Source organism: Oryzias melastigma, linkage group LG18 (assembly GCF_002922805.2).
Source record: "Oryzias melastigma strain HK-1 linkage group LG18, ASM292280v2, whole genome shotgun sequence".
NCBI classification, from domain to species: domain Eukaryota; kingdom Metazoa; phylum Chordata; class Actinopteri; order Beloniformes; family Adrianichthyidae; genus Oryzias; species Oryzias melastigma.
In genome coordinates, this window is record NC_050529.1 from 19,396,029 (window position 1) to 19,415,352 (window position 19,324).

The 19,324-nt window shown below is 40.6% G+C and overlaps 1 protein-coding gene across 2 annotated transcripts in view; it reads left to right on the forward strand.

Moving 5' to 3' along the window:
- The first annotated feature begins 12,058 nt into the window (after positions 1 to 12,058).
- The window catches only part of LOC112156061 (astrocytic phosphoprotein PEA-15), a 52,461-nt gene continuing 45,195 nt past the window's right edge, over positions 12,059 to 19,324 (forward strand). The window contains exon 1 of one of the 2 annotated variants that reach the window (XM_036216707.1): positions 12,059 to 12,451. The gene's annotated coding sequence lies outside the window, so the exon portion shown is untranslated. The remainder of the gene's footprint in view (positions 12,452 to 19,324) is intronic. The other variant, XM_024288205.2, reaches the window with a different exon arrangement.

Genomic DNA, 19,324 nt, shown 5'->3' on the forward strand with positions numbered 1-19,324 from the left:
GGATTAGGGAGCGATTTCAAACACAACCCTGGATTTATTTTATCAAAGATGGCTGTCATTTTAGATTCAATACAATTCAATGTAAAGAAATGACATGTTAGCCTTTTATGAAAAAATAGTTTCTCATAAAATATTCTGAAAAGTTGATAAAACGTCACAAGTCAAAGGTAGGGAGAAGATAAATACACAAGAGCAGCAGGAGAGCAGCAGAGGAATTAGAGCAGACAGGAGAGGGCAGCAAACACCTGATTAATTGGTAAAATATTTTAGTTCAAATCATTTTACTTTTTTCAGTCAAACATGTTAAAAAAAAACAAAAAGGATTTATCCATAGCAGCCAAAAACAGTCTGTTTTGCTTTTTGGTTGCTATAGCAAATATTCCTCACAACAACCACTGTCATGTCCTCCTTCATTACTCAGAATCTTCCTCTGTGGTCCTCTTCCTGGATGTGGATCTTCCTCTCTGCTCCCTGATATGTAGAAAAAAAAATATTTTGAATCAGAGAAAGTTTTGTCTTATTTTTTTATTTCGGGGTAATGTTAGCATGTTTACTGATGGTCTGAGCTGTCAAAATACAAAGAATTGAAGGATTTCAAGCTATTCTCTCATGCCGTTACGAAAAGAACAGATCTGCATGAGGCAGATCTATACCTTAAGCGTAGAACAACATTTATAGTTTATTTATACTAGTTGATCAGAACATATATAGTTTTGAAGGATGTGGATGGAAGATCTAAACAACTCTGTGTCAAAGTCAAGGCCCGGGGGCCGGATAAGATCATTTTATTTTATTGTTATTAATGGGCCGATGTTATCTTGCACTTATTTTTAACCTGTATATACTCGACAAAATATGTTTTTATAGAGAGTAAAATATTGAAAGTTATTTAAGGTTTAAGTTGATTTATTCTGGAATAATATTCCTGCCTTTTTATTATTCATGATTATGTTAAAAAGTTTAGATTTTAAAGTTTTAAAAACTGGAATAGGTTTTTGGACTGTTTTGGCATTTACTAAGAATTTTTCAATTTTGGCTCATTTAGGCCTTTTTTTTCATTTTTTTTATGATATTTTTAAGTTTAGCTATTTTTTATCTACATGCAAGCTGTTTTGGCTAACCTATGTTTTGCTTTTTTTGGTTTCTAGGCTAATTTGGCATTTAGCCCATATTGCAGCTTCAGCATTTTTTAACTATCAATTTTAACATCTTCAGCTTTCAGCTTCAGCATTTTCAGCTATCAGCTTCAGCATTTTGTAACTATCAATTTTAACATCTTCAGCTATCAGTTTTAGCGTTTTCAACCTTCAGCTTTAGCATTTTTAACTATCAATTTCAACATCTTCAGCTTTCAGCTTCAGCATTTTCAGCTATCAGCTTCAGCACTTTTTAAATATCAATTTCAACATCTTCAACTATCAGTTTTAGCGTTTTAAACTATCAGCTTCAGAGTTTTCAGCTATCAGCTTCAGCATTTTTAACTATGAATTTCAACATCTTCAGCTATCAGTTCAGAGTTTTCAGCTATTAATTTCGGCGCTTTCAACAATCAGCTTCATTATTTTCAGTTATCAGCTTTAGAATTTTCAGCTATCAGCTTCAGTGTTTTTAATAATCAATTTCAGCATCTTCAGCGGCCAAATTCAGCTTATAGCACTCACACTAGCATTATTGCAGGTAATGCTATATATCTATTTCATTTCTGTTTATGTTTAATTATGTTAAAAAGTTACGGTTTTAAAGCTTAAAAAATAGTTTTAGCGTGTTTCTATAGATGTTTATCCTGTTCGGCCCGCGACCTAAGGTGTTCCCCCTGTGTGATTGAGTTTGACACTCCTACTTTAGAGTCACATCGAGGAGACTGTTTTCTGACAAACTCTGAAAAACGGGTGGATGCTTGATGAGAGAAAAGTCTTTGATTCTTTTGTGTTATCTATAATTTAGGCCTAAAATAAATGTGAATGAGTTTAATCCCTTCAGATTAAAGAATTAGCTATATATGATGAGCGTGTCTGGGACTAGAAGAAGGTGGATCTGGATGAAGATCTGCTGCATCACCTCCTACCCTGTGGTAGCCTGAACGTGAGACAAAACTGAGTCTGGGTGATAATGAGATCCTAAAGCTCACAAGGACAAGCAGCGGAACGCCGGGGGTGGACGCTGTGGACTTCTACAGACTGAGAAGTCTGTAGAAATCTTGGCATTAAATCTTTTCTAGGTTTACTTGTGGTTTGGGTTCACGTTTGCGCAACTGGTCTAGTATGTTTTTCTGCCAAAGATACAGTTCAGTTTCCTCTTAGGTGTTCAGGATGTCTGTTTTTATTAGAAGACATTGTCTCTTGTAGGGGCGCCCATTTTATTGCTAAGGATCGGAACAAATTTGGAATTTCTGAAGATCAGTCCAACAAGCAAATGAAGAGACTCAGTCCAGAACCGAAGACCTTCTTGGATCTGCTCTTCAGGGAAAAACGCAGGAACTCTTTCAAAATTCATTAAATTATAATCCCTCAAAAATGTCATGAATCTCAACCAGTTCTAAAGGCTTGTATATTTTTTGAAAATATAAAAAAAAGTCTAAAGCTATTTTTTTTCGTCAATTAAATACATTTTGTGTTTCCTAGGGGTGCCGTCAGGCGAGACCTTTCACAAAATACAGGATTGTTTCAGGAAGGGCTGAAACGAATGTGTGGATCAGTGAAAGCTGATTTGTTGATTCCCTGAGGGTATACTAGAAGATGAACAACAACAACAAAAGAGTATTAAAATCTCATCTTCTTTTAGAGTAAAGATCCATCTTAGTTTTGTACACAGGGTTTGATGTGAAGACTTCAACAACAAAACAAGAATTAAACACATTTATGGAGATTTGTGGGTATTTGTGTTTTCATAGTTTGTCTTTTCTTCTGCATTTCTGTGAACATTTTTCCATAAAATGCTAATTTGCTTCTTAGTTTTTTTTATTTACTAATCTACTTAATGTTAGAAATTCCCAAGAACCTTCACAGTCATTTCCGATTATTATTTTAGTTTATTTTAAATTTCCTGGAGGTTTTTTGTACAAATGTGAAGCATGAATTGATGCCTTTTTTACTGGTAAATATTTTGTGTTCTTGCGTTGTTTGTGTTATTTTAAGAGGTGCCAGAATTTTTGGTTTAATACCAAATAGAATGTTACACTATTGAACATTCCCACTGCATACGTTTGCATATGTTTATAATCAAAGTGTCATGTTTTTTTTTTTCATTAAATCAGGCTTATTATAAGAAAACTAAAAGGTTTCTCCTCATTGTTACTTACTTATTAGCAAATTTTAGAAAAAAAATTGTGTATTTTTCTGTTTTTGTTGTTGTTTATTTAATCCACAAATCATACATCGAACCGAGACAAAACTATGTCCCAAAAACTGAGGTTTGAACCAAATCGTAGAGAAAAAAAAGTAATTTTATCCTCACTTATAATGCTATCCTTCATATTCTGTGTTGTTTATATCTTTAATCTGTTTGTTTCAGTGCTCTCATGTTTGTGTGCTCTTCTGCCGTCTAATCTGCGTTCTGCCGTCATTGGTCGCTTTGGGTCGGTACTTGATAAATACTATTAGGTTGTTTACATGCGTTTCAGTTGCTGCTTTATGCAGATTTTTGGTTAAATATCAACACAAGCAGGCTGTCGGTTTGTGTTTGTGTGGAGTTGTGAGTATGCGTCAGAGCGGGACAGGCTGTCAGCTTGGAGTGGACGGGGATGCTTAGCAACAATGGCAGCAGCATACGGACCGTGGGTGTTGGACAGACAGGTTGCGGGGAGCCGGGCAGAGCGGACCTGGTGGGAGGTGTGAAAGAGTGTTTGAGGGTTTCGATTAGTCAGATCTGATGCATCTGAGGGAAAGTTTAAATGTGCTGCTCAACTGAACTCTGGTTCTGTTAGAGTTGTGCTTTAAAGACCCACTCTGATGAATCCATTCATGACTTCATTTTACTCATCATCTGGTTCAAAACTGTCCAACTCTGACATCAGTTAATATTTTTGTTGCACCTGTAATGTTAGGTTGGGGGTGTGAGGGGCTGTAAGCTATCTGGAGAACAACTCCTGCCGCTCTGCAGAAACTATGTCCTAGAAATGGCAAAATCATAAGATGATCCTAGTGGAACTTTAATCGGTTAACGAGTGGAAATTTTTTATCCTTGAGATTTAGTTTAAAGCATAAACTAGACTTTTATCACAGATAACCAAGAGGAAAGATCTTTACTAGTTTCTTTATTCATAGAAACTACAGTTAGTTCCTGCAGGACTAAGTTTAATCACTCGTCTGACACGACAGATTTTCTGTCCTGAGTGGGTTGAGTGAATGAATACAGATTCACACGATTCTGTTCGTCAGGACAGCTTGACTTCAGATGCTTCTGTCCTCATCCAACAAGGTTCCTCTGCTCCTACTGGTGATGGGGAATTTAAGTTATTATATGTTGATTACTTTAGAGGTGTGGCCTGCTGAGACTGACTTGCAAACTTCAAGGTTGGTCGGCCTTTTTTGACAATGTCCAATTTTTTTCAGGAAAGTCCATCTTGAGAATGGCTTGGGCAATGGCAAAATTAACTTTATATATATATATATATATATATATATATATATATATAAGCAATATACACGCAATTCTCAGTATTTTTATTATAGTTTAGACTCTTGCCGCTGTGCACTTGTGTGCACGTCTGAACTTTGTTGTTTTTGCTGGAGAATTCTCTCTCATTTGAGTCTGATTATGAGCATGGTCTGTGCACATGTACTACTTCATGTGATAAAAAAGGCTGGTGGTACAGTATTTCCAGTTTTAGAAGGAACATGCTTTCTGCACGATTTGCAGTGCACGCTACTCAGTCTTTTATCAGACTTTAAATAACTGAAATACCTCCACACAAGGGCTAAAATTGAATTTTTGAGTCACTAGCGAAAAATTTTTCAACGGCCAAATTATAACACTATTTTATACAGAAATACCTTAGGCGTTTTAGTTATTGAACTTTTTGCAGCATTTTTGTCTTTCAAGGAAAAGGAAGTTGCATAAAAGTAACTTCTAAATAGTATAAACACGCCTTTATTGTCATTCAACTGTAAACTAAAATTCAAACATGCTGAGAAAACAAGGACACATACTAGAGATTTCTGCCTCCAAGTGATTACATTTTATATTAAACCATACCAAAAAAAACAGCCAGAAAAGAGTATAATATTTGGGTTATTGTCATGTATCATTAACACTAAAGCTGCAGCACTCTCACAAGAGAAGGGGTATTCAGCACAACATCTAACAGGTTTTTACAAAGACGCTGCTAATACACTGTGGATTCACTTCTGTTATTTAGAAAATACCAGTTTTTAATTCATGTCAAAGAATTAGTTTTGCTGTATTTTTGTCCTAAAGTTTGCTCTGTGAAAATATTTAAAATATTTTCAAACTTGAAACCAGTCCATGTTTACATATAGGTGACAGACGAAACAGCTCATTAGCATAATTAGCATCATAGCATCAGGGTGTAACAACAGCACTGTCTCCAAATCTACACTTTTTATTTAACTTTCTGCTGTAAAGTCCAGCAGGTTTTTCCTTCACTTCTTTCTGGATCCTGTAAAAAAATCGCCAAATGTTCCGCTGTTTCATCAGCCCAAACTAGACGCTACTCGGAGGTGATCAGCAGAAGCGATCCGAGGGTGGGGGGTTGGCTCGTATGCGCTTGTTTACCTCGCGTGCAGATGGTAGAGGAGGACAAAAGAAATTCACCAAAGGGGGAGTTATATACATGACTAATTTGACACATTTACTCACCATGTGGTGACTTACCCTCTAACTTATACTCACCAAAGAATTAAGTGTTAATTTCAGACCCTTCAAAACAAAAATCAATCAAAAAAATCGCGATAAATGTTGTTTTATCGCCCAGCCGAAACAAGAAATACTCTAAAGAGTATTATTCAGTGCAACTTCATTCAGACGCTGTTCTCACTGTATTTCTAGCAAAGTTTCAGAAGGAAACTTACTGATACCAGACAGAAGGTCTCTGTGGTTACCACAGATCATCATCTGCTTCATCTGTCCCTCACTGAGAGCTGAAGACCTGACATCTGAGGCACAGCCTGTTCTCCCCACTTGTTGAGTTAAAAATAAACAGCCTGTCACAGAAAATGTCATCATATCGTCAAGCTTCCGTGAGGTTTATTCTGTTAGTCACGTGCAAAGTTTTTTGATAGTTAGTGTAAACATTTTCAAGTTTTTTTTTTTCAGCAGAACAGTGGACTGAATACCTCACGTGTCCCAGGAAAGTATCAGCAGCAGCTGAGTGCAGTATTTCTCCAAGAAGCTTCTTCTACTAAACAAACGATCAAACACCCAAACTGAAGGAGGACAAGTTGCCATCTGGTCTTTGTGTGAATTTGATCTTTTGACTTTGTTGGACTTCTACGATCTTCTGTTTTGTGGTGGGTTTTTTTGCAAGTTTTAAGTATTACAGGAGTTTGTGTCCCTTTTTTGTTTTTCCAAAAAAAAGTGTCAATTTTTCACAATAATGGTTAGGGTTTACACGCTATAATTATTGAGAGTTCTTTGTCGTTGGCAAATTAGCACCATTTGTATAAAGCTGAGGTGTCTTGGCCCAAAGACATAGGGGTAGTTTTGGTACTCTGGAACGTTGTTGAGTCATTTCGATGTTCAAGCTCAACAAAAATAAATATTTGACAAGGTACCCATCCATCTAAAGCTTTCGTGACCTTCTTGGACCCTAACACTGGCTTGAAACCACACTTGAAAGTACTGCGTAGCGGTGTGGAATGGAGGCCGGTTCCATTTGGTGCCCCTGTTAACCTATGGAGTAGTTCACACCAGACACAAAGCACCGCGGTCTTCCGCGGCCGCCTCGCCCCATGCAGTGATCATTTTGGCGTCTGGTCTATTTTTGTGCGAGTGATCCGTGTCAATCCTTGCAGGAATTTATGCCAAGACAAACGGGAAAATCCAGGCAATTTTCAAAATATAACTAATTTTTACAATAAAATACCGCTATTGACAAATGCAATGATATTTCTGTGTCTAAGAAGACTGTACTGATGAAAATATAGTAAACACACCAACAACACAAAACAACACACACAGACACTGACACGAACACACACACACCGATCAATGTAGTGTGTCGACTATAGAGCGGTGGGTGTGGTCCCGAGTGTCTAAAAACACAATCAACGAGAGAGAGCAGTTGGCGAAAGGTCAAGATGGACAGTGTCAGCTTAGTTCTAGAAGCTCTAGATAACCACAGCTGAGCAGAAGCGCCTGTCGACCATCCCATAAAAATCCGCATCTGGTGTGACGTGGAGGTGAAGTGGATTCCGCTCGCACATCGCTTCGCGGCTCTTCTGCGTCCAGTGTGAACCTGGCGTTACACCAGTGATTGGTGTGTCCATTTTTAGAGTGTAAAGCATAAATGTAAGTTATATAAATGGCACTGCAGTTCACAAGAACCTACCCTTAACAAAAACACTTGAAGTTTATTTTATTAAGTATACTTAAGTACAGGTATAAGCATAGCAAGTATTCTAGGTCCTCCGTATAGGAATTACTCTAGGCTCACACTGGACGCAGAAGTTTGCGCACAGAATGGATTTTTGTGTTTCTTCTTCAGGATGAACGTCTTGTTTTTCTCAGATCTTCTTCTTTTCCTTTCAGCTTTTCCCTTCAGGGGTCGCCACAGCAAACAGTTTCCTCCATCTAAGCCTGTCTTCAGCATCCTCCACTCTAACACCAGCCACCTTCATGTCTTCATTCACTGCATCCATAAACCTCCTCTTTGGTCTTCCTCTAGACCTCTTTCCTGGTAGTTCTAGATTCAGCATCCTTCTACCAATATATTCCTGGTCACCTGGACACACAGTATGTCTACCTTTCTCCTCTGCATCATGTCCACTAACTCTCTACCCTTTCCTGTCATAGTTCCAACATTCAAAGTCCCAACTCTCAGTCCAACACTAGTGACTTTCCTCTTCTCTCTCTCTCTCCCTACGAACCCGCCTTCCTCCTCTCCTTCTTACATCAACAGTAGTCCAATTTCCACCAGCACCCTGTCGATGAACAGCACTGATGGCGGTCGTTGTTAACCCGGGCCTCGACCGATCCGGTATGGATTTCTTAGGTCTGATTCGCATATTTGATTTGGCAAAGATTTTACGTCGAATGCCCTTCCTGACACAATCCTCTGTATTTATCCGGGCTTGGGACCGGCACAATGAGACCCTGGCTTGGGCCCCCTCGTGGCTACATTACGTGGCCACTTGTTTTTCTCAGATGCTACATGTTATTTATTACGCATGTGTAATCGGATCGATTCTGGGTTGTGTTTATGGGAATGAAAGACGTGGAACCACAGCAGCACTCTTGGAGACCACCTCCATTTATTGCGGGCGGATCTGACAATTTTCCATAAAGGAAAGACACTGAAATCCCGGTGTTAGCTACCCATATTAGCTCCTAGATGATAGTGACAGGTAGAGGGAGATCAGCTAATTCTTACATCAAAAGAAAATGTCAAAGTCTTTCAAGTTTTTGGATTTTTCAGTAACAGAATTGTATGACACTGCAACGTGATAGTGTCTAATGAAATGGTTATCTTTTGTTTTTTGCATGTACTTATTTGGCACATTCTCTTTTGTTTATGAAATGACAGGTTCACACAGACTTTGTGGCTATGACTCAGGACCTTATGTGCTCTTGTTAGACGTGAACATCTCTGTGGGAACAGAAAAGGCCCTGCATCGCCTTTGGGTCAAAAAATGCTCCAACAAAAGCTTCATCATGAGTTACTAACCAGAAACAAAGTCACAACTCTGCCTCCGACAATAAAGAATTGATCCTCAGAAACACGTGACTATCGTGTGACCTTCACTTAAGTTATGACAATTCCTGCAGCACAAAATAGATTTTAGAAGTGTCCTTGAGACTAAAGTGAGCAACGAGATTAATTATTTTTCTTTTTAGGCTGTCTTTGTTCTCTCCCCAAATGAAGCAAGAAAAGAAACATTCCATCAACCTTCAGTTCTTCAAACCATTGATTAAAAAAGAGAATCGCACCAAGTGATCCATCCTCGCTGGTGTTCCAAACAGGAAGTTCTACTGAGAAATAAACAGCTATTACTCAGTCATTACATTTGTCAGAATAACCTTTTTTGTTCTTTTCTTTTAAACATGCTTATATATATTTATATATATATATATATATATATATATATATATATCTACTGCTCAAACAAATAAGGGAACGCTACAAAAATATATCCACTACCTGAACAAATTAAGCATTTTTAGGCGCATCATTTGCTTCATTGTTGCATGTGCTAACAACACAGGCACAAAAATGATTAAACGCCCCTATGACAATTTTTTTATTAAAAGAAAACATTCCCAGGAGTGTTTTAAATTATGTTTATGAAGTTTTTAACCAAAATTCCACAACCTAAATGTTTTAAAAAGTAATTTTTCATGTTTATCTGAAGCCTCTGTTTCCAAAACAGGGGCCGTGGCGTTTTAGAGATGAGCTGACCAGCTCCCCCCCTGATACAACCCTGTCTGATTAATAGAGCTCTGTGTGTCTCTAGTGTGAATCTTCACCGCTGCTACATAAAAATGTCCATCAATATTGAGAATGTCCCAGCGCTGCCTGGTACTGGCTGTCCCACCGTGCTCTTTTAGCGCACTTGCCTCTCACATCGCACTCTTCCAGGGCCCGGCGCTGGCCTCTCCCATCGCAGTCTTCCATGGCCTGCCGCTGGCTGTCTCGCCATGCTCTTCCATGGCCCAATGCTGGCTGTCCCACCGCACTACTTTAATGCACTTGACTTTCCCACCGAACTCCTCCAGGGCCCTGTGCTGGCCTCTGCTGCAGCGCTCTTCCAGGGCCTGGCGCTGGCTGTCCCAGTTTTGGTTGTTCCGTTACGCTCTTTTGGAGCTCGACGCTTGCCTCTCCCATCGCACTTTTCCAGGGCCCGGTGCTGGCTGTCCCACTGCGCTCTTTTAGTACACTTGCCTCTCACATTGCACTCTTCCAGGGCCCGGTGCTGGCCTCTGCCGCAGCGATCTTCCATGGCCCGGCGCTGGTTGTCCCAGCACGCTCTTCCAAGCCCCGGTGTTGGCTGTCCCACCGCGCTCTTTTAGGGCCCGGCATTTGCCTCTCCCATCACATTCTTCCAGGGCCTGGTGCTAGCCGCTCTCACCGCACTCTTCCAGGGCCCGGCGCTGGCCTCTCCCACTGTGCTCTTCCAGGGCCCTGCACTGGCTGTCCCAGTTCTGGCTGTTCCGCTCCGCTCTTTTGGAGCCCGGCGCTTGCCTCTCCCATCCCATTCTTCCAGGGCCCGGCACTGGCTTCTCCTACCGCGCTCTTCCGGGGTCCGGCACTGGCCTCTGCCGCAGTGCTCTTCCAGGGCCCGGCGCTAGCTGTCCCGCCATGCTCTTCTAGGGTCAAGTGCTGGCTGTCCCATCGTGCTCTTCCAGGGCCCGGCGCTGGCCTCTCCTGCCGCGCTCTTCCATGGCCCAGCGCAGCTTCATGTCATCAAGCTTGCTTCGGCCCCCGGGCCTTCTCTCTCCTCCCCTCATTGGCAGTTTTTGTGTCTCCCTGTGATATGGTTGACTGTTCTTTTAAAAAACTCTGATTTGGCACACCCTTGCTGCACACCTGTGCTTAATTCTCTAACAATGGAGGTGGCACATTCAGGGGCCCTTGGAATTTTAATGAAAACAGTTCATCCTGTTACATTCACCAGTGTTTGAGTTTAATTTAGTTTAACTTTCACTGATTTGCACTTTTATATTTTAGGCTGGGTGTTTTTTTTTCATAGCCCCCTCTTGAATTTACTATAAATTGTTTAGTCTGTATAAGATTGAATAAACTTTTATTTTTTATTTTTGGTAAAATGCTTTTTTTTTTTTAATCCATTGGCTTCTGTGAGTGAATGAGTAATAATAAGTGATTAAAATACTAGGTTTGTTGAGGCATTTTACCAGCATAGAAAAAAACCCAAAACAGAAACAAAGCTACAGATAACAAGTTGACCATAGATTATTTTTCCTATCATGTTACAATTTACCAAAAGGGAGCAGAATATTTCTCGCAGTGAACATGAATTCATTGTTACATCATACACTGATTTCTTTGCTGTGAGGTACTAAATAAGACTGCTTCACTTATAGGCAGTGAAGGCTACTTTTGAGACCCCTGGATGTCTATAAAGACACAATGAGACCCAGTTAAGCAGCAGCCCAAGGGTCCTGATTTCTGTGAATCCATTTTAATTTTCAAATTTGATATTTCTAATTGAATTTTGGTACAAATTTATAAGAAAACTTTTTTGAAGATGAAAAGTCAAATGGCATTTTCTTTATCATATTAATTAAGTCACAGAACGACTTAATTTCATTTAAGAGACAGGTAATGCAGCTACATTGCGAAATTGAAAAAACATTTCCATTATTGACTTTTATTTTGAATTATGAGTCTCAAACGCTTCCATAGTATTTAAACAGGAAACTCATTAATTTTAATTGTTTTAACCAAAGAAATGTTGAAACCCCACACAGAAAAGTTTTCATATGATAAACGTGTCTCAAATTAATATTGGACTTTTGAATTAATAAAATTTATTCATTTTTGTTTTAAGCATTTTTAAGCTATATTTTGACAGCACCTCTCCTGATTGCAGGTTACTGTTTAAAATCATTCATTTATAGAGTTCAACCTTTTTCTGATTTTGTTTTCGCGACTCCAAATCTGCTGGAATCAGGAAAAGTGACAGCAAAGTAAAAATATCCTCCACCATTTAATGTATTTATTTCCATTTATTTGTGCACTAAACTAATGGTCAGCTAATGTTGACAAAGTAAGCTGAATCAAACATCCCAATAGTCTTTAATTGAATGACAATAATGGTTTGTATGGAATGACACAAGGATTAAATATAAATGTCGGGATTTTCGGTTTTTAGTCAGAGTGGTTCCTTGTTCAGAAATAGACGATCTCTGAACAAATCAGACAGCGTGTTTAACCGTGACCGGGGGGAGGAGGGGAGGAGGAGGAGGGAGAAAAGGCGTTTCCACGTTCCAGCAGCCGGTCACATAGCGGAGAGCAGCGCAGTGCACACACTGACTGGAGGACCGAGCCGAACCGAGCCCAACCGGCGCCGATCTGAGCTGTCATCCCCCCATCGACGCTGACTGATTGACAGCTGGTCAGAACTGAGTCTTTCCCCCCCATCGCTGCCGCGCTCCCACCCTTTACAACCAGCCTGGGATTCATCACCGGACCACTTTGAATCGCGGCAGAATCGAGCCGAACCCGAACTGGACTTTATTCTCCTTCAGAGCCGCGCATCTGTCTGCCGAGAGGATCTGAGGAACCGTCCCCGCATCTCTGCCGCTGATTCCCGAGGTGAGTCTTCAAACACGCGATGCTACTTCCAGACACGATCCTCCATGGGGAGGAGGAGGAGGGGGGGTTCATTCATCTGACATTTCAAGACACCCCCCCCACCACCACCATTCATGGATCCGGCTCGTTTTCCCCGTGGATTCCGTTACATTCCCGGGAAGTGTTCTTCACAGCTGAATCTGTACAAGAAAGCTTCTCTTCTCAGCTCGGTTCGGTTCAGCCTGTGATCATTGTTTGCAACTTCACTACAGGTTTTGGTTTGATCCAAAAAACATTTAATTCATGATCTTCTATCTTATGAGGATAAAAAGAAAGAATGAATAAAGGGAATGTTGTTTTTTCCAAACGTCTTTGAACACACCATCGATTAAACAGAAAGATTGGGAATGCTGTCAGGCAACATTCTTGCTTCCAGCCAGCCCCCCTCCCGCCCCACTTCATTCCCACCCACTGCCTCTGTCCTTCATTGAATAGATTTCGTGGTGAACAAATTCAATGTTTAATCCAGTTGGTGGTGAACAAGTCCTTGTTAAAAAGACAGTGGTGGATTTGCTCATCTGCGGGAAACAGCTTCAGTGATGAACAGACTTGGTGGTTAAAAAAAGACTTGTCTGTGGAAAATGGACTAGATGTGAACAGACGTGGTGGTGATATTTGAAGAGATGGGTCTGTGGAAAACAGACTAGTTGGTGAACATACTTGATAATGAACATACTTGGCAGTGAAGAGACTTTTTGGTGAACAGACTCGGTGGTGAACAGACTTGTCTGTACGCAACAGACTTTGTTGTTAACAGACATGGTAGTGGAAACAAAGGGTGGTGCACAACCTTGGTGAGAGACAGACTTATCTGTGGGAAATAGACTTGGTCATGAAAAGACTTGGCAGCGAAAAGACTTGGCGTAAACAGACTGGATGGTGAACAGACTTGGCAGTGAGCAGACGGGAGTGAACAGACTTGGTCATGAAAAGACTTGGTCATGAAAAAACTTGGTAGTAAACTTATTGGATGGTGAAAAGACTTGGTAGTAAACAGACTTGCTGGTGAACAGTCTTGGCAGTGAGCAGACTTGGTCATGAAAAAACTTGGTTATGAAAAGACTTGGCGGTGAACAGACTGGGCAGTGAACAGATTTGATCATGAACAGAATTGGTAGTGCACAGACTTGGTAGTGAAAATTGTTTGCAGTCCACAGACTTGGCAGTGAGCAGACTTGATCGTCATGAAAAGACTTGGTCATGAAAAGACTTGGAAGTAAACAGATTGGATGGTGAACAGACTTGGCAGTGAGGAGACTTGGAAGGGAACAGACTTGGTCATGAAAAGACTTGGTTATGAAAATACTTGGTGGTGAACAGACTTGGTCATGAAAAGACTTGGTAGTTAACAGACTTGGCAGTGAACAGACTTGGTCATGAAAAGACTTGGTAGTTAACAGACTTGGCAGTGAACAGACTTGGTCATGAAAAAACTTGGTAGTTAACAGACTTGGCAGTGAACAGACTTGGTAGTGCACAGACTTGGTAGTGAAAAGAGTTGGTCGTGCGCAGACTGGATGATAAAAAGACTTGGTGGTGCACAGACTTGGTAGTGGAAAGAGTTGATAGTGCAGTCTTGGTAGTGCACAGACTTAGTAGTGCACAGACTTGGTAGTGAGGAGCTTCAGTGATGATCAGAGTGGTGAGAGGTCTGCTGAATCCCAGCAGGTTTCCATGTTACATAACAGCTGCCTGCAGGATTCTTTTTTTCCTTTCAAGCAGATGTGAGGTTCTTTCTCTCTTCAAAAGCACACAAACTCTGAGGAAGTGGCAGTGATGAAACACTCGTGACCACCAGGGGTTTCTACTGATGGAGTCTGTGTGCAGCCGGGGGTGAGTGTCGGAGATAGGTATGGTTGTCTTCACTTCTCACCTTTCCCCTGCATAACAAAATGCTTTATATGATCTTAAATGGGTAATGTTCTTCAGGTTTTATTCATTGAGAGGTTACTACGGCAACAATGAAGCTGGGCTAAGGGGGTCTCAGCTCTAGTGTGCTTTAACTGGAGTAGGTGGGATGTAGAGGAACAGATCATGTCGGATGTTTTGGAGATAAATGCTTTCAGGAAAGAGGCCTCAGGAAAGACCAAAGAGGCCGTTCATGGAAAGAGGACACGAGTTTGGTTGGTGTGAATGAGGAAGATACAGAGGATGGGATTAGATGGAGAAGAGTGATTAGGAGTGACAACCTCTAAAGTGAACTGGTGAAAGACAAAAATAAGTTTCTTCAGATGCACATGTAACCCTTCCGCTCTCCTGGACTTGTTTACATTAGAAGTGGGTCATCTGGACCTCACAATACATTGCGCTAAACTTCTTTTTCCAATGATTGTCGATCTTTACTGGTGTCCAATGACAGACATGAAGTCTTGTCCACCTTTGTCAAGGAAGGGCTAACACCTCAATATAAGGGTGGGGTCATCTGGACCATAAGAGAGCATGAGGGAGAGCAAAAATGTATATTACTTTTAGACTTAAAACATACTTTTAACATGTGGTGTTCACACTGGACACAATACTACCGCATGTACTCCCAGTTGAAAGAGGCTTGGTGCGGTCACCATTAGCAATTATTCTCTTTCATGATCAATTTTCAAACGGTTGACTCTCCTGTGAATTATAAAGGACACTACCCATACATAAAAACCAAACCCAAGTTCTCGATTGGCCAAAGTTCAACTAGTTTAACTATCAACGTGCGTTCAATGACCACTCGTTTTGAACATAAAGCCTGAAAACAGACTTGAAAACGTGCGTGGTAATGGGTGAACGCAAGTGTCTTGAACGCAGAAGTCTGAGACTTGCATATATCGGTTGCTTGAGTGCTTAACCCTTGTGGTATTTTATGGGCTCCAAATGACCCTTACATTGAGGTGTGATCCATCCCATGACAAATGTGGATGAAGGTGGACAGGATTACATGTTTGCCATTGACACCAGTGACAATCAAAAATCATAAAAAAAAGTTCAGTGCACTGTCTTGTGGGGTCCAGATGACCCCATTCCCAACGTCAACATACCTTGGATAGCACAGGGGTTGTTGCGGTCTAGACTAGTGTTGTATTTCAGACTCCCTCCAGATTGTTCTACTTTATTGTTATTAATGGCCCGATGTTATCTTGCGCTTATTTCTAACTTGTATAATTTTGACAAAATGTATTTTTATGGAGAGTAAAGTATTGTAAGCTATTTATGGTTTAAGTTGATTTATTCTGGAATAATATTCCTGTGTTTTTAATATTATGTTAAAACGTTACAGTTTTAAAAATTGACATTCTGCTAGCTTTTGGGACAATTTTGGCATTTTTTAGGCTGCTTTGCAGCTTATCTAATATAAAAGCTGCAGTCTAGCTATGTTGGCTAATTTAGGCTTTTTTTTCTTTATTTTGTTTAGTTCATTCTGGCATTTAACTATTTCAGCTACATGCCAGCTGTTTTGGCCAATTGAATTTGTTTAGGCTAATATTTGCACGCTAGCTGTTTTGGCAAATTTATACTTTTTTGAAAGTTTTTAGACTGTTTTGGAGTTAGGCTAATATTTACACGCTAGCTGTTTTGCTAAGTTAGGCTTTTTTCAGTTTTTAGGCTATTTTGAAGTTTAGTTTTTTTCAGCTACATGCTAGTTGTTTTGGCTAACCTAAGTATTTTTTTGTTTGTTCTTTAGGCTAATTTGGCATTTAGCTAATATTTTATCATGCTATTAGCTTCACCATTTTCAGCTATTAGCTTCAGCGATTTTAGCTATTAGCTTCAGTCATTTCAGCCATCAGCACTATCATCTTCAGCAGCCAAATTCCGCTTACAGCATTCACACTAGTATTATGACAGATAATGCTGTATATCTAGTTCATAACTATGCTAAAAAGTTATGGTTTTAAAGTTTAAAACATTTTTAGAGTGTTTAATAAATGTTTATCCTGTTCAGTCCTTGATCTAAATTGTGTTTTGGATTTTGACCCCTTGTCACTCCTAATCTAGGCTAGCTAGAACGGGGTCTTAAGTAGGACCACAACCAGAATGAAACTTTTTTCCAAAGTGACTAGAGTAATCAACTATTATCTGAGGAAAGGTCTATAAACTGAACGGATAGAAGAAAGATGAGCTACTGGTGATTATCTGTGTCCAGACCAGCTCATCGTTTGGGTTTGTGTGATAAGTTCTGACCCTCTGACTTCATTTCCTGTGAGGACGTGGACCTCAGGTTCTGTCAATGACACATCTAAATTTTAGTATACAGGATGTTAGGGGGTCCTTTATGTGCTTCTACATGTTTGTGTGGGGGAGAGATTTTCATGTTCAAGTGTGAAGATGTGTGTTTCCGAGCTCGTGCATGTTTGTGTGTTTACCTGAGCTGTGTGCTTTGACTCAGCTGTTTGGCTGCTTGTCTCCTCTCTGAAGTGCATCGATTTGTGTTCCCAAATAGAAGGAAAACTGGTCGCGCAGCAGAAACCCGCTTCCTTCCCCAGGTTCACTTCCTCTGTGTGCGTTGTTGCCCCCCTCCCCACCCATGTAGCTGCTGGAGGAATGTTTGTGGTTGCCTATTTGCCGGCTCTGAGTCAGGCCTGGTTTTTTTTAACCTCACTGCCAAACTGGTGGACTCAAACCAAAAGAGGAAATATGTCTGAATTTTTCTCTTTGCTTGGAGTTTCTCAGTTGTCTTTTCTACAAGCTGTTTGTTGTCACGCATCGCATTAGTCCAAGAAAACAGACAATTGGGCTGCATCTTCAGAAAGAGTTTTTCCAACCTCACCAGTCAAACTCTGCAGGAATGTGTTTCGGTATGAATGTCGGATATGACTCACTACTATTAAAACCCCAAAGACTAAAGTCTAATCTGGTCGTGGTTCCTTATGCAACCGCAAATGAGGAACGTGGACTTTCCTCTGATTAAAAATGGACCTTCCGTAGAGATTCAAGGAAAGGAACTGGACTTTCATTCAGCACTTTTGCACGAAAATTTGAAATTGTTGCAAGTAAAAAACCCAAACTCGGCTTAGTTTTTTCAAAAATCTCCTCTGAAAGTTACTGTTTCGAGAAAAAAAAAACAAAAAGAGTATCGATCAAAACAGATAAGCTTTAATCCAGCAGCTGGTGAAATGTTACTGCAGTCAAAGGTATCTATTTCTCTGGTGGTCCTACAGGTTGCTTCTTTTTTGGGACAGTCCCCCGAATGAGTAAAATGCAGATAAATGCCGTTAATCAGACTGAAAACGAAGCACATCGCCTGGAAAAATCTCACAATTCCAACAGCTGCTTGTCTGAGGGCGCTGTTGCCAAAAACCAGAGGCCTACATTCACACTTCCTCCTCCAGGTTAGCTTGAAAACAAACTGAAATGGTGCCAAGAGTCAGATCATTTCATTTCACATCACCACGGTCCAACTTTACAAAGGAAATACACAACACAAACTGTGATAGTTACTCTGGAGATGTTTTCTTAAATTCACCTATCAGATGAAATAATAATTCGTCCAATCTAAAATCGTCATACTGGTGTTCTTCCAACATCTGACAAGTGTGTCCGTCCTGCCTATTTTTGTAAAGGTAGGGGTTTGAGAAGTCCTCAAACCAGGAAGTACCACGTTTAGCAGTTTCACAAAAAGAATTTGGGATTAGCGTTTGAAAAGGGCGGGATTTTCCAATGACATATGTCAAAAAAAGAACAAAAAACTCAGATTTAACACCAAAAATATCTGAAGAGAGAGGAACCAGTTGAGGTGGCACGGGTATCTGGTCCGGACGCCTCCCTGCCTGGGGAGGTGTTACAGGCCCAGGGAGAGACTACGTCTCTCACCTTACTTAGGAACGTCTTGGGTTCCCACCGAAAGAGCTGGAGAGGGAAATCTGGGCATCTTTGCTTGGACTGCTGCCCCCACGACCCGGTCCCAGATCAGTGGAAGAAGATGCATGGATGGAATAGCCGTAGCCTCAAAGGGGGTCAAGTCTGGGTAGAATACAGGGTTGTGTCAGGAAGGGGACCTTTGCCAAACCACCTGTGCAAATCAAAGAAATATTCTATGGCGACTCCTAACAAGATGTGCCTTATTGCTCAAATTTTGACATTTTTAGGTGTTTTTTTTTGATTGACAAGTGGGTTGGCCTATGGGTGAACATCAAACTTTACTTTCCTCCCACCCAACTGTTCTGTTTTTAGAAAGTTGTTTCCATAATTGGAGCAAACTCCGGTCAATGTGCCCATCTGCAGGATCCACTGGATTATGTAAGCGATTATCCATCCAGCATATGTACATCCATGGGGTTGGAGGATGTCTCATCTGGCTGATATGCTGATGACCTGACTTCAAATCTGTTGTTTTGTATTATTATAACGTGACCACAGGGTTTTTCGGTCTTGTGTATGTTGGTTGAAAGAAGCTCTGACGAAGATACACAAAAATGCACAAATAGGAAAACAGGGTGTTTCTTTAAGAGGGTCACTTTATTGGTTTTACTTTGTATAATTACAGTGAAGTTAGCATTTTAAGAGGAGTTGAGGTTTTGGACAGTCGTTGACTTTCACACACACATATGATTGATCATCTATTCACTAGATTCAAGGCCCAATCTTTGACTTTCCATTTGCGACTGACGGCTCCACCACCAAGAGTTTCATGATCCCACACACCGTCCTGAGTACAGAGCGTGTCAGTGTAGAGAGCTGATTCAGACCACAGACGCGAACAGATATTTGGGGTCAGACTCGGATAGCACGGAAAACAGCTTGTGTGATTCAGCTTCTCTTTGGCTCTGCTGCGATCGGTCCTTCAGCCGCAGATGTGTCAGGCCTGCTGATGTAAGACCGTCGTGCCTTTTGTTTCCTGTCCCTCCTGCTACG